At 42.9% G+C, this 13,877-nt stretch overlaps 1 long non-coding RNA gene across 1 annotated transcript in view; it reads right to left on the bottom strand.

The window, feature by feature from the left end:
* LOC309343683 overlaps positions 1 to 9,041 on the bottom strand; it is a 42,399-nt gene extending 33,358 nt beyond the window's left edge. Inside the window, exons 1-2 of the long non-coding RNA XR_014157366.1 lie at positions 8,963 to 9,041; positions 6,868 to 6,978 (exon numbers count right to left, since the gene is read on the bottom strand). This is a non-coding gene — a long non-coding RNA (uncharacterized lncRNA). The remainder of the gene's footprint in view (positions 1 to 6,867; positions 6,979 to 8,962) is intronic.
* Positions 9,042 to 13,877: the final 4,836 nt, after the last annotated feature.

The following is a 13,877-nucleotide window of genomic DNA, read 5'->3' as shown; positions in this document are numbered from 1 at the left end:
ATGTACAAGGCAAACACGTACATAAATACATAAACCACATGTCTGAAACTGTAGAGGAAGACAGTCCTGAAACCATTTTGGCTCTCCCAAACTGACCAAAAGTTTCTCTGCAAGGATGGAAGAACTGAAAAGACCTCCCCATTGTCTCTGTGCTCACATTTAAGGTGTGAATAGGGTGAGCCTGTGACCTGGATTCAGGAATTAAGTAGTCATACAATCATACCTCTTATAACGTTTGCTTCAGGTTAAATCTTTTCAGGTTGCATCCTGCAGCAACCTGGAAGTACCGGAAAGGGTTACTTCCAGGTTTCGCCGCTCGTGAAGACGCTCAAAATGACGTTGCGTGCATGCGCAGAGGCGGCGAATTGCGACCCACGCACACGCAGATGCGCAGACGCAGATTGTGTTCTGCTCATGTTGCAAACGGGGCTCCAGAACGGATCGCGTTCGCAACCAGAGGTACCACTGTAATAACAAAAGAGTGGCCAAAACCCAGATAATACAACCAGGTAACCTGCCAGACAGGAGATAAATGACACACTCAGGATTCTGTTTTAGACCACCCCCTGTGATGGATGAATGATGTGTTGGGGGAGGTGGTCCTGGGCTACACCCTTTCTGTGATGTATGTATGATGTTTCTGGGGGTGGTCTGGAGTTTGAGGGTGGGCACTTTCAAAAGTCCATATAAGGGCGACCACACCTTTGTTCTGGGTCCCTCCTCTCTCCTGCATGTGGGGGGAGCACCCTGTTGCAACAGCTTTAATAAAGATCAGGCTGACTAGCTGCCTTGCTTCTCAATATCCTCTGGTTTGCCTGTGTTATTTTCTCCTACTGATAGATAACCTAAAAGAGGACTCTATATGGGCTCTTGGGTACCCCATAAGGCCATAAGGGGAAAGGAGCAGTTTTTTCCTTATATCAGCTGACAGACAAATAATTTGACCCATTACAAGGTGGCTTTGTGTTTAAAACAGTACCTAGTCCTGTATAACAGCCCAGTCCTCTTGCCATGAATCCCTGGCAGTTTTTTCTCTCCTTCCCTTCTGCCTCTTCCCTCTGCCCTCTCCTGTGCTGTTTGCCCTTGATTTCGCCTTCTCCTCCCCTCCTGCTTCAGATCCCGTGAGAACATATGGCCTGGTGTCAAACACTGCTGAGTCACCGCTGCGTATGACCGACATGTGAGTCATGAGAGGGAAGTCCCTTCCTCAACTGGGTACTTTTTCAAACCGGAGCTGAGTAAAAGGGAAAGTTGTCAAGGAATGTTGGCAACCGAGAAGGTTGCCTTGGAGCAAGGACAAGGTTCCTGCTATATCTCCCCGAGTTATTTCCCTTTACCACAGTGAACTCGTGCCACTGACGTCGTCCAAATCCTCGAAAAGAACAGCAGGCCTTGAACAGCTGCTGGAGAATTGTCACAGACGATGCTTAAGATTAGTGTGTGGAAAATGAACAGCAGCAGCAACCGTTCCCAAATTCTTCGGATGCTATGCTTTTGGTGTGCCCCAGGATTACCACTGCTGCTAAAACTCGGGACTGCTTTGAGAGAGCAGTCCTAATGGGAGAGAGGAAGATGGGGGCTCAGCCTGACCTCACAGAATCAGGCTGTGGAAGAGGAACAGAGCCCAAAGGTCAAGCGGCAAGCCTCTACCAACGCAGGGCATATGTTGCTGCAGCACTCCTGATAGGTGTCCTCTAGAATACACAGCTCTGCATCCTAGGAACCTCTCCCTTACCATGTATCAAGGATTTTGTGTGAGCTCCTCACCACACACACACACACACACACACAGTGTTCCTCTGCTCCCTTGTATGAACAGCAGTAGAGCCTGATCATGATTATATACCTCAAGCTGCAATCCGATATACACTTACTTGGGAGTAAGCGCCATTGAAAAATGAAAACCAAGAGACTTTCTTCTGAGAAAAAAGTTATTATTACTGTTATTATTATATCACCTTCCACATATATGTCTCAAAGTGAATATAAAAACAACAACTTAAAACAGCACAGAAAATAAAGAATGCTGTTTGTTACGCAGAACACAGGCAACCACGCTAAAAGCCCTGCTCCAAGTTACTGTGGAGCCGGATTCTCGCCACTTTGGAATTTTTAGGAGAAAATATCCTGCAGAAGTATGTAAGGGAGTCTCTAAAGCACCCTGCCTCTGAGCTATATAGGGGCTTACAGGCTAGTGCCAACACCCTGAATTTCAAGATGTATAGGTTTGTGCCTCTCACTCCAGATCACTGGCAAAGGGGCTCTTAACATATGGGCCGCAGCAATGGGCTCTGTGAAGGTCTCTGCTATAGTGTTGGCTGGTCCTCTTGAGATTGGTGGGGCAGAAGGCAGGGAGGCCTACAGTAACCGAAGCCAGAGCCAATGACAGACAGGGCCAAGTAATTCTAGTTTTGTCCCCATCCTCCTCCCTGCTGAATCTTACAAATACAATATTAAGGAGAAGGAAGCTGACAGGCAGTGCAAGCCTTCGGACTGGATGTAAGTACGAAGGCAGGCAAGTGGGGGCTGGCTGCTGAGGGCAGACTGTGGTTGATGGGGAAGTGTCCCAATTGCAGTACAGTGGTACCTCAGGTTACATACGCTTCAAGTTACATACACTTCAGGTTACAGACTCCGCTAACCCAGAAATATTACCTCGGGTTAAGAACTTTGCTTCAGGATGAGAACAGAAATCGTGCTCCGGCGGCGTGGCGGAAGGGGAGGCCTCATTAGCTAAAGTGGTGCTTCAGGTTAAGAACAGTTTCAGGTTAAGAACGGACCTCTGGAACGAATTAAGTACGTAACCAGAGGTACCACTGTACTGTAATGGACCAGCCACTACTGTGTCCCTCGGGCACCTCAGCTGCTAACTCCCACATGCATGCAAAAACATTTAATTTTCACAAAAACGGCTTGGTTTGTATGTTTTAACAACTTTTAGCTATTTTATTTTAGCCATTATTTGTTGTTACTAGGCTGGTAATCTTTCTGAATTTTCTTCCGCGTAAAAACATATATTCATCACTTTGGTAAACACAATAATGACTCAGGAATTAATTACAGTTAACCATCTTTCTACTTTATTCTTATTCTTGCTTCATTTTATTGGATGGACAAAAACATCTATTTTGCATTGATCTGCTGTCCTTTTTCTTGTTAAGCTTTAAAAAAATGTCCATAGTTAAAACAAGAATAATGTATGGCGGAATATTAGCTGCTGGTTAGGGATCTACACGGTTTCTTTTTGTGGCAAATCACACATTTCATAGAACAAGTCTGTCTTTATGACCACTGGCCAGCACCTCCCCCCACCCCCCTTATTTGGCTGTAAAGCAAATGGTTAATTTAGAAATGCTGGTTTTGAAAAGAAAAGTCCTTCCAAGTGTCATTTCCAGATCATGCCATTGGTGGTGTATTTAAGGCATGCTCATTCTGCAGCCTCTAGGATGCAAGCAAATGGTGTTGCCAGCATGCCTAATTGCCTATGATCTTGTTTACATTATCACATTAATAAATAAAATTGCCTTAAATCCTTAGTATTCTTTAAAACTCCTGCACGATTGAGAATGAAGAGCTACCTACAAGTTACATGCAAATACACATGTCTCATCCCCATTTTAAAAAACATATTCAGAATAGAGGAAATTGTAGAGAAGCAGCATTTTGGAAGTGGTGCTTAAACTATTCTCTTGCAGCAGCTTTTTCAATCCAAATTATCCCCAAGCTGCTTTCTCTCCAACAGAATATTTCCAATTGTATTCTCATATGCATCCCAGTTTTCCCAGCAGTGAGAACTCCAGGGTGCAGTGCGTCTCCAGCTTCCATTTCCTTTTGAATCAGGTCCCCGGAGATGTATGGCATTTTGTAATGTTTGCATTTAGCTACAAACACAGAAGTTAAACATAAATGGAAATGCACAGTTAATTCCAATGGTTGTTGAAAGCTCACTGCTTCTTCAAATCCCCTAAAGTCTGTTTCCATCCAAAGTCTAAAACTCAGCCTCTCTCTCTCTCTCTCTCTGACTTTGCAGTTACAAAGCTGCCAGTCTATTATTCTCTTTGTCACAAGACTCCTGGGTAACACCTCCGCCCAGCTGGGAAGAAGGAAGAAAAACATACCCCTCTTTTGCCATACTGGCTATCAACTTTCAGCAGTGTCTCCAGTTTTTACCCTAGTGGGCTTACTGATGGTGAGCAGCAGGACCACCTCCACAATAGCAGCAGGTAATTTTCTGCCAATTTCCCTATGGAGACACCCACTGCTACATAAAACCAAGCAGGGGGAAATGGATGAGCAGGGTGGGGGGTGGGGTAGCTAGAACAAAGCATCAACAACTGCCTGAGGATGCCAGCCCTGCATATCCTCACAGCACCTATTCACAGGGCACCTCCTGAGAAGCCAATCTCCTGATTTGCTTGCACAAAAGTTATAGGATGTCCACTCTTTGCTTGAGCATCTGTTCTGATTTGTTTGTGGGGAGGTTACACAACAACGAGCATTCATTCTGTGTTGTTTGATGGGAGGTTGGATGTCTTCCAGTCAGTGATAATGATAATTATCCCACAATTTTTAGTGCATTTCCCTGTTGCTTCCCTAACCACAAAGAGTCATTTTTCAAAAGTGGATTTGTTGCCCCAGAACGCTTTGATCCACTTTAATTGCACAAACCTCAATTTCTAATAAGCGGCCGCATATCTCTCACAAAACAGTGGCAGTCAGTAGGCAGCCACAATCATCCTTGCTTCCCTGTCTCTACATATACCGCACAATCCACACAAAGTGATGAGATGGCAACAAAATCCACACACAACACTGATATTACAATTTCTCAGCAACACTGCTTTGCAGCACCCCTCACTTACAAATTATAAGAGACCGGGGTTGGGGGGGGCAGGCAGAGTGGTGTCCTGAGAACTAAGTTCTGTTAACAAAACAACTTTTGGGGGAAGATCTCCAACAATAGTTGTGATCACTGACCTGCCTCCCATGCATTTGCTACTGTTGTTCTGTGGCAGGAATACCCATTGCAATAAAGACTTTGATTGAAGAGCTTGCCAGATGGGCTCCTGCAACGTGAGCCCTATTTAATGACTCTTCATATCTCTCATTGAGAATCCTTACCCTAGTTAATCAGTAACACCTTTTTCCTCTCTGTGGGCCCCTTTCCAATCTTTTTTGGGTGGCCCCTCTGAATCATCCTAATGAAACTTATCAGTCCACTAATACCGTAAGTCACAAGCACACACTGATTTCTTGTCATGCTCACTCACGTGTGTTCCTGAATATGTTTCCTCTCCCTGTGTATGACGCTTGCGACTGGGAGACTGAGCAAGCAAGATGTGCTTGGCAAGATGGCTTTCTAGTTGAGGCCGCTCCTTCCAACAACACAGTGGTGATGGGCCACCAGGGTGTCAAGCTTTCAGCAGAGCATGGTCCCAGGCAAGGGAGGCTGCAGGGAAGCAGGACTGCGGCTAGACAGACGAGGTACCAAAACCAAATACTGTACAGTAAAGCTCTTTTTACCAAGAGGTCCGAACAGTGCTTTCAGAATAATATGACCTAGGAGATTGTGCTGAAATCACATTATTTTGATTACAGTGTTTCATGCTTTGCATATTTTGACAAGGAATGCATTGAAAGTGCCAGGAGTCAGGGTAAAACCAAGGTTTATCAACAGAGGAATGCAGAGGAGAATTAGATGGGATACAAGTAGGGTAGCCAGATGGGGGGAAAAGAGAATGGGGATCATTTGCTTGCATGACAAGCAACATTTGCTGAAATTCCCTTTTTTAAAAACATTTAAAAATTAAAAATTAATTAAAATTCTTTTTTCTACACAACCTTTCAAAAGTGCAGGAGGCCTGTCCCCTTTTTCACTTGAGCACTCTAGGTCAGGGCTCTGCGGAGACTCAGGCGGGAGTTCCAGATTGGCTCCACCAATGTGTCCACTGTGCAGCCCTGACCTCGCTACCACCTAGCCTCTCCCCACTCCTCTTCCTGGTAAGTGATAGGGACACTCTTGCTAGGAAACTATTGCTACAGCCCCACCAACACCAAGCGAGCCATTTCTACCAAATAGTGTGGCAAGGCAATGATGCGCGGGGTGGGCTGGACAATAAGGTCTCATACCAAGCCAAGTTTTGCTTTTACAATAATTGTTTTCCAAGACTAATTGCTGGGGAGCAAGGGATGAGTGACTATGCATGTCTGTTGTTTGTATGCATTTGTGTGCATGTACATGTGTGGTATGGGCTTTATGTATGCATGGGAGTATGTGGGGGGGTTATGTGGGGGTTTGGCCATCAAGCTAGTGGCCATTGGAGCCCTTTAATCTTTCTTGGGAAGGGGTGGCGTTTGACAGATGCCCATGACTCTTCAAGACTAAGATCAGGCACCAGTACAAGCCTTTTATTTTAGTTCTATGAATTTCAGAGTGGAACATTCCTTCTTCAGGAGCTTCAAAAGCTCATAAGTTCTTTAAATTTAGAGACACCCTGTTCTTAAAACCTGAACTTAAGAACCACTTTTGGAAAAGTGGGAAGGCAACATTTTATTTCCTCCATGTCTATAGAAGAATCTCTACATAGAGCTAAATGAGTCTTGTACTAGAGAACTTCAGAGACAGATCTCCTCTTTGTCTTGATTCTTTGTGGTGCTTTTTAAAAATACCATTTTACCCATGACTCTTCCCCAGAATTCCACATGGGCCCACAGGCCTAACACAGCTGGCAACCCCTATTCTAAGCTAAATAGAGAACAACTATTTTACAACCCAGAAAAAACATAAAATGCCAGAAACAGCTCACTTTAGGAAAGGAAAAGACAGAACCTTGTTGAATATTATTAAACAGATATTGAGCTACAAACATTTTGGCCAGGTAGTGGTCAGAGTGCTGGACTAGGACCTGGGAAACCAGACTTCAAATCCCCATTCCACCATGAAGCTCATTGGGTGACTTTGGGTGACAGCCTCTCAGCCTAACCAAAATGGGGAGGGAGAAAACCATGTGTGCCACCTTGAATTCTTTGGAGGAATGGTGGGATGTAAATGCAACAAACAATAAATAAAATAAACTTCAATTTCCCCCACATTAAATGGTTGATCTAATAATCCAGAGTGCCTGACCAGAGTTCTTGTAACAGGCTAGAAGCAGAAAGCCCTATGTACCTTCTTAACACTTCCCATCTTCAAAATCTTGCCATGCTAGTATTAGAATATCTGTGATCAGTTGCATCCACATGCATGTCAAGACATGGAAGAAAGGGACGGCAACACCTGTTCAATCTGAGCTAAGCGGTGCGCTTCCCAGCAACACCTTTAGAAACATTGGTCTCCTCTTTCCCAGGGGAAATTCCTATCAGGGAGTGCACAGGTGTTCAGAAGCAGAGCATGGCTCCTGAGTAAACAAGCATCTGTGCCAGCAGCAGACCTCAGCAGGATCAGCACCTGGGACCAGGGATTTACCTAGCATGTTTGTGCATGAGGGACTGGGGAGAGAAGAGACAAACAGGAAGATTTTTTTAAGGTGTGGCTCAAGGTTTTTCTAAGAGACATTTCCTCTGCAAATTCTCACAGCAAGGAAAAGAAAGCCCAGCTCCCTTGCCTTATTTTTGTCCCATGCTGAGGTTAGAGCATTGCGTGCTAGTGTCCTAGGAACTCAGTGGCCTTGTTGATACTCAGCCGAATATGAGAGAAAGATCACTAGCCTTGATGAACTTGTGGCAGTATTTCCTAAGGCATGAGTTGCCAGGCTTTTTAGGTCAAGGGGCACATAAGACACCCCCCTAATTTTTGACATTATTCTTTAGGGGGGAAACCTAGACTTATACACAGAAAAATATGATGTGTATTTGAGTAAGTTCCATGAGCACTGCCTGGTCCGTTCTCTTCCCCCTCCCCCTGTGCTTGTGCGCTCTCTCTCTCTCTCTCTCTCTCTCACACACACACACACACACACACACAGAGAGAGAGAGAGAGAGAGAGAGAGAGAGAGGCAGGCAGGCAGGCAGGCAGGCAGGCAGGCAGACAGACAGACAGACAGACAGACAGACAGACATAGTTCGCTTTCTCAAGGAATCTGAATGAATCTGACCTTTAAAACCACATAGAGCTCAAAGAGGGAATTGGAAACTACTATTTGTGGGGCAGTGGGTACCACCCTCCCCACCTCACAATTAAGGGAGCAATGGGGCGGGGGGTTGGAGCAGTGGCGTAGTGTGGGGGGTGCAGGGGGGGCCGGCCGCACCGGGCGCAACATCTGGGGGTTAGGGTTAGGGGTAGGGTTAGGGGGCGCAAATCCATGGGTTAGGGGGCGCAAATTACTTGCCTTCCCCCGGGTGCTGACAACCCACGCTACGCCACTGGGTTGGAGGGCTCAGAGGTTTTGTGGGTCTGAAGTGAAGCCATCAAGAGCACCATTGTGCACATGGGTGCCATGTTAGTGACCCATGCTCTAGGGGTATGAAGACAGCTTTGTTTTGATGAAACCTGTAAGGCAGATCTGTAAAACAGCAAATTCAGTGAGGCAATTCCCCACCCAACATGATGTGGCTCTGGCAGAGAACCTGGTAACATTGATGAAAGCCTGATTTCCTAAAGAGTTGGTATTTAATTTGGATTTCTGACTGCTTTCCATGCTCTTTCATTGTCTGCCTTGTTTAATGGTAAGTGACATGGCCATATGGCCAGCTACATACTTGCAATCCAAACATCAACCCAGATTCAGTCATGCCCAAGTGGAAGTGATTGTGTGAATGCTTTGTTATGGGCAAGAAGTAACGCTCAAGAAGTGTATGAGCTGCTCCTTATGTGTAACCATTTGTGGGGCCTGCCCTAAATGCTAATCATAAGCCTTCATGATGTGAAAGACAGTGCATCTCCACACGACTCATCAAATTCTTGCACCAGAAAAATTCAAGATAATTAAGGTTGCTCCCTCTTTTCCTGATACTAGCTCTGTACCTTGAACAGCTTCATACAGGAAAGCCTTCATATGCTGAATAGCTATCCATCCTCCAGTTGTTAAAGGCACAGCAGACCTGCCAGGAACAAAGGAGGCAACCCTCAATTCCCATAGCAGTAGACCAGAAACAGTAACATTCAAAATAGTCAAGGGGCATAAACTAACTCTGTTTTATAATATGCCAAATTCATAGCACAGTGAATTTCCAAAACAAGGAGTGAAGCAACCACTTTGGTCAAGGCTTCCCATCTCTCATGGATGGTGGATCTACACCTTACAATTTGCCTAACGAAGGTGAAAGTAGCATTTGCTTATTTTGCAAAAGAGATGCAGGGCTTCACCTCTTGTGTTGACTTCCTAGCGACTCCATAGTGAAATGCTATTTGTTTATATCTCCAAGGCCAATATCCTACTCCGGTGCCAACAGAAGTACTTGGCAAGAATCTGCATGCCTTCTGGTCTATGCCTTCTCCTTGCTACCTTCTCATCCCTCATTCCCACTTGATGTCTTCCATCTTCATCTCCTGAGCCCTCTGGCATAGCATCTGTTAGTCTGAATCATGGTTCATTGTACCTAACACAGGGGGGCTTGCCCCATATAACAAGGTGCTACAGTGTTCTTAGCAATGAACAGCAGCAACATTCATTATCTGCCATGCCTGTTAACATCTGCACAGTATGTGTGCGTGCATGTATGCATTTTTTCCTGCATGCCTACAGGGGGAAAGTAGGGAGAGACCACCTCCTAGTCTGCCCAACCCTACCCCAAATTTGACTCCCAAGCTTCTCTGTGCAAAAGTGTGCATTTTACTAAGAAAATGTTAAAGCATACACATATACTTCCCCTTTTCTCCGGAACTTTATCTGTGTACTTTTGGTGCTCATGTGGTTCTTTTGCTGATCAGAGTTCAGGAGCTCTGTCCATAACCAAGATAAAATATGTGGAATTTGGTCCATATTTTAAGCAAAGGCGGAATTGTGCATCAGAGCAAATATCAACAAGACCCACTTTCGGTTTCAGAAATATGTCTATTGGGGCTTCTAAGAGCAAAGGAAGCTGCTTTATACTGAGCCAGGCCATTGGTCCATCTAGTTTGGGATTGTCTATATAGACTGGAAGCTGCTCTAAAAGGTTTCATACAGGAGAATTTTCTGCTGCTGACCTGGGATCCTCTGACCCTGACAAGTGAGTAAAGATAATAACCAAGCAGAGAAAGAGAAAATCGCCACTGCCTCATTGTTTCACTTCTGTCTTCCCAACTACTGCTCTGATTCCCTCTTCTCCTTCTAAGCCAGTGAGGAAGGGGTGTGTAGGCTTAGTGTTCCATGGATGAGACAGGTGAGCTGGCAGCAAGCTGGTTGGCTACAGAACCAGAATTTTGCAGAATAGGGAGCTGACAGGAGGAGGTGTGCAGGATCCCAGCCTTCTGTCTCCCTAAAAGCTGTCTCCAAATCCCATTGCTGAGCTTGTCGTCTCACTCAGCCTCATAATTGCACCTCAGAACTGAATTTATTTTATATTCTGCAACATTTGAAAGTATTCTTCCAATGGGTGTGCCATAGAATACCATCAGGGTAAGTCTCAAGCAAAGTTTTTATAAGGTTGTTTTAATGGTATTTAACAGAGAGGCATCTCAACCAGATATATAATATGGCAAGCAGTCTATGCTGAGGATACAAGATGCCCAATGTCTTCACATATTTTCATGAATTGTCCTAAAATAAGGAAATTTCGGACAAGTAGTACTAAAGAATTTGAAGTAATCGGAGGACATGTTTTACCAATGAACCCATTGATCTTTTTGTTTGCTATATTAAAGATGCAGTACCAGCAGATGATAGACAGATGGTCCTTTACTTACTGAGGGCAGCACATATAACTATTGCTTATTACAGGAATAAAACTTGGCATCCATCCATGGAGGAGTGGTTGACCAAAGTTTGGGATATATCCTATATGGATAAACTAATTTAATCAGAGCACAAAAGAGTAGACAAAATCATGACTATTTTGTTGAAAAATTGACTTATCCAAATCACTGCATCACAGTATCTGAAGAAGTGTGCATGCACACGAAAGCTCATACCAAGAACTGACTTAGTTGGTCTTTAAGGTGCTACTGGAAGGAATTTGTTTTGTTTTGACTATGGCAGACCAACACGGCTACCTATCTGTAACCAAATCACTGGTGTAACAAAGGATAAGAAAATGCAAATTATTACACTGTGTTGGGAATACTTTGAGCTCTTCAACTATGAATTTAGTAAAGGGGGATATTAGGGGGGAGGTTTAGCTGACTGGCTTAACTGTATTTTAAATAATTGTTGGTACACTCTTTTAAAAATTAAACAATAAAAAAATTAAACAAGCCAACAAAAAAACCATGGCTTCACATCATAGTTTGTTACCAGAAGGCAAACCATGGTTAGTCTGCTGGACTGGGTTGAGACGTTCAAACCAAACTGCAGTTACACTTTGGCTAAACCAACCAAAGTATTGTGCACAAACCAGGCGAATCAGAGAAAACATTTAGTGAAAAGGAATGAATATGGATAACTATGAGACTTGAGTTATAGATGTATACATGCAATGACACAGCAACTGCCTACTGACATCAGGAAGTCCCCGCCACTATATTCTTTTGGCACTTGCTTAAAACATTTTTGTTTAGGCAAGCCCATTCAGACATGTAGAAGTTATATGTGTTTTTAGCTACTGTTGATTTTAGTCATCTTTTGAATGGAATACTTGTTTTTAACTGTTTTTAATCAAGAATCTTAGTTTCTTTTTTACATTTTTACATTTTTCCAAACCACTTAGAGAGGTTTTTTTACAATCAAGTAGAACAGCATGTAAAGTTTGTAGAATAAATAATAAATAATGCCAATCCACACCAATATCTTGAGTACAGAAGTATTTAATTGAATGGCAAGATACAACTGACATCACAAGAAACAAACTGTGGTCATTCTCACGCTCTAAACAAATACAAAGAAGAAAAGAAAATGTTATTAATTGTATCATTAGGGCTATTCCTAGTCTAATATTATTACTTAGTCACTAATAACAACAATAAAGATCTGCATGGCCTCAATTAAGCAACTTGGGGAAGAAAATTTTAAAAGGAATTGGATAGGTAGACTAATCTTAAACTGTCATATTTTGGAAGAATATTGACCATTAAAATGATTTATTTATTTTTTACAAATGATTATTATCATTGCTGTAAGAAAGACCTGTCAAAGTACGGCAAGGGATGTTTTACACATTTCTTTGAAGGAAGGAAAACGAACACATCAGTTTTAATGTTAAAAGAGAGTTGACCTTGTTGTTCCATATACACTTTTATACAAAGTGCAAAACCACTACTGTAAGGTACAACTTTTAAGGCTATAAATTTATAATCAGACTTTCGGCCAGTGTACATGATACATCCAAGTTGCCCTGTTTAAATCATTCCTCCATCAGATTCAAAGCTCTAAAAATCCAATCCCTTCTTAGCAGATTTATTATGCAAGTATAGCAACATAGTATAATATAGTAACACAGGTGAAAAAACACAGATTTGTTTACAATCATTCTGCACAGCACGGGTTATTGTTCTGTGGAGAAATAAATGGTCACACCGAATTGACTTCTCTTAACCTCCAGCTGCTAAAATCACATTAAGAGACTTTAAAAATGCATAAAATACTTTCACAATATTATTTTTCCATGGAAACAATTTCTACTAATACCACTAGAATGAACAAATATAAAAGGAAACAATGCAGAAAAGAAGGTGCGCTCGTAAAATCACCTAAAGGAATTCTCACCTATTTTCATAGGTTGCAGTCTTAAGTACATTTATCTGGCAGCAAACCACATTAAAACATATGAGGCTTACTTAAAATACACAGGCAGAGGCTTGTGATGTAAATATGATCACCCAGTCCTAATTATGCTTATTCAGAAGCAATCCCATTGATTTCAATAAGACTGACTACTGCATGCATTCCCTTACTAGGAATTAAGTCTCATTCCATTAAGTGGGAATTGCTTTCAAGAACCTAGGTAAAGGGCCCGATTCTATGTATACTCACTTATTTATAAAGCTTGGAAGACAGACAGCCTATTCACACTAACCTTTATGTGTCACTACAATTGAATTCAATGGAACTTATGTGCAAGTAAACAATTTTGGCTCTAGGTGTCATGTTTGTGCCCAGATATAATTTAGGAATAATTATCAACCAGCCAGTAAAAAGTCTGTTTAAATTTACGTATCAAGGACTTGGTCCAGCCAAAACGAAGCACTTTTAAGTCCCATGTTTGTTAGGCCCATATACGATGAAGTTAGTTACTGGTTCCCACTTCCAAATTCCTTATTCACAACAAAGCTGTATCAGAACCTGAATAAGGAACTCAAGTTCATATGCCCCTTCACCCCAAGGTAACCTTAATAATTAAATGTACAGCACACTTTCCACCCTCAACAGCTCTGGGCCAAAACTGCAAATTTACAGTTCCCTGAGAAGAAGGATTGATTGTTAAACCACTCTGAAAATTGCAGCTCTGTGAGGGGAACAAGTCTCATAATGCTGCTCAGCACCCTTAAGAAACTACATTTCCCAGGATTCTTTGAGGAAAGCCATGCTGACTGTTTAAAGTGGTATGATACTGCTTTAAATGCCTGGTGCAGATGAGGCCTAAGCTTTGGAGAAGACCAAATCATACCCATCCCACGTCTTCAAATCATCCTCCACTGGGAATTAGTAGCCTATCTCAGCCTCACTAGGATCCCCTTTCTCAATTCGCATGAGAGTGGCGAGTGTTGTTGCTTCTTTAAAAAAATACATAGAAGCCCTAACGCTGGGAGCTTTCTCCTGTTTTAAAAAGTTTTGGAAGCGAATGCCTGCGTATTTCTTGCTCAG

The sequence above is a fragment of the Podarcis erhardii genome (genome assembly GCF_964252035.2).
Source record: "Podarcis erhardii genome assembly, chromosome: 6".
NCBI classification, from domain to species: Eukaryota; Metazoa; Chordata; class Lepidosauria; order Squamata; family Lacertidae; genus Podarcis; species Podarcis erhardii.
This window is presented reverse-complemented; position numbering and strand designations above follow the sequence as displayed.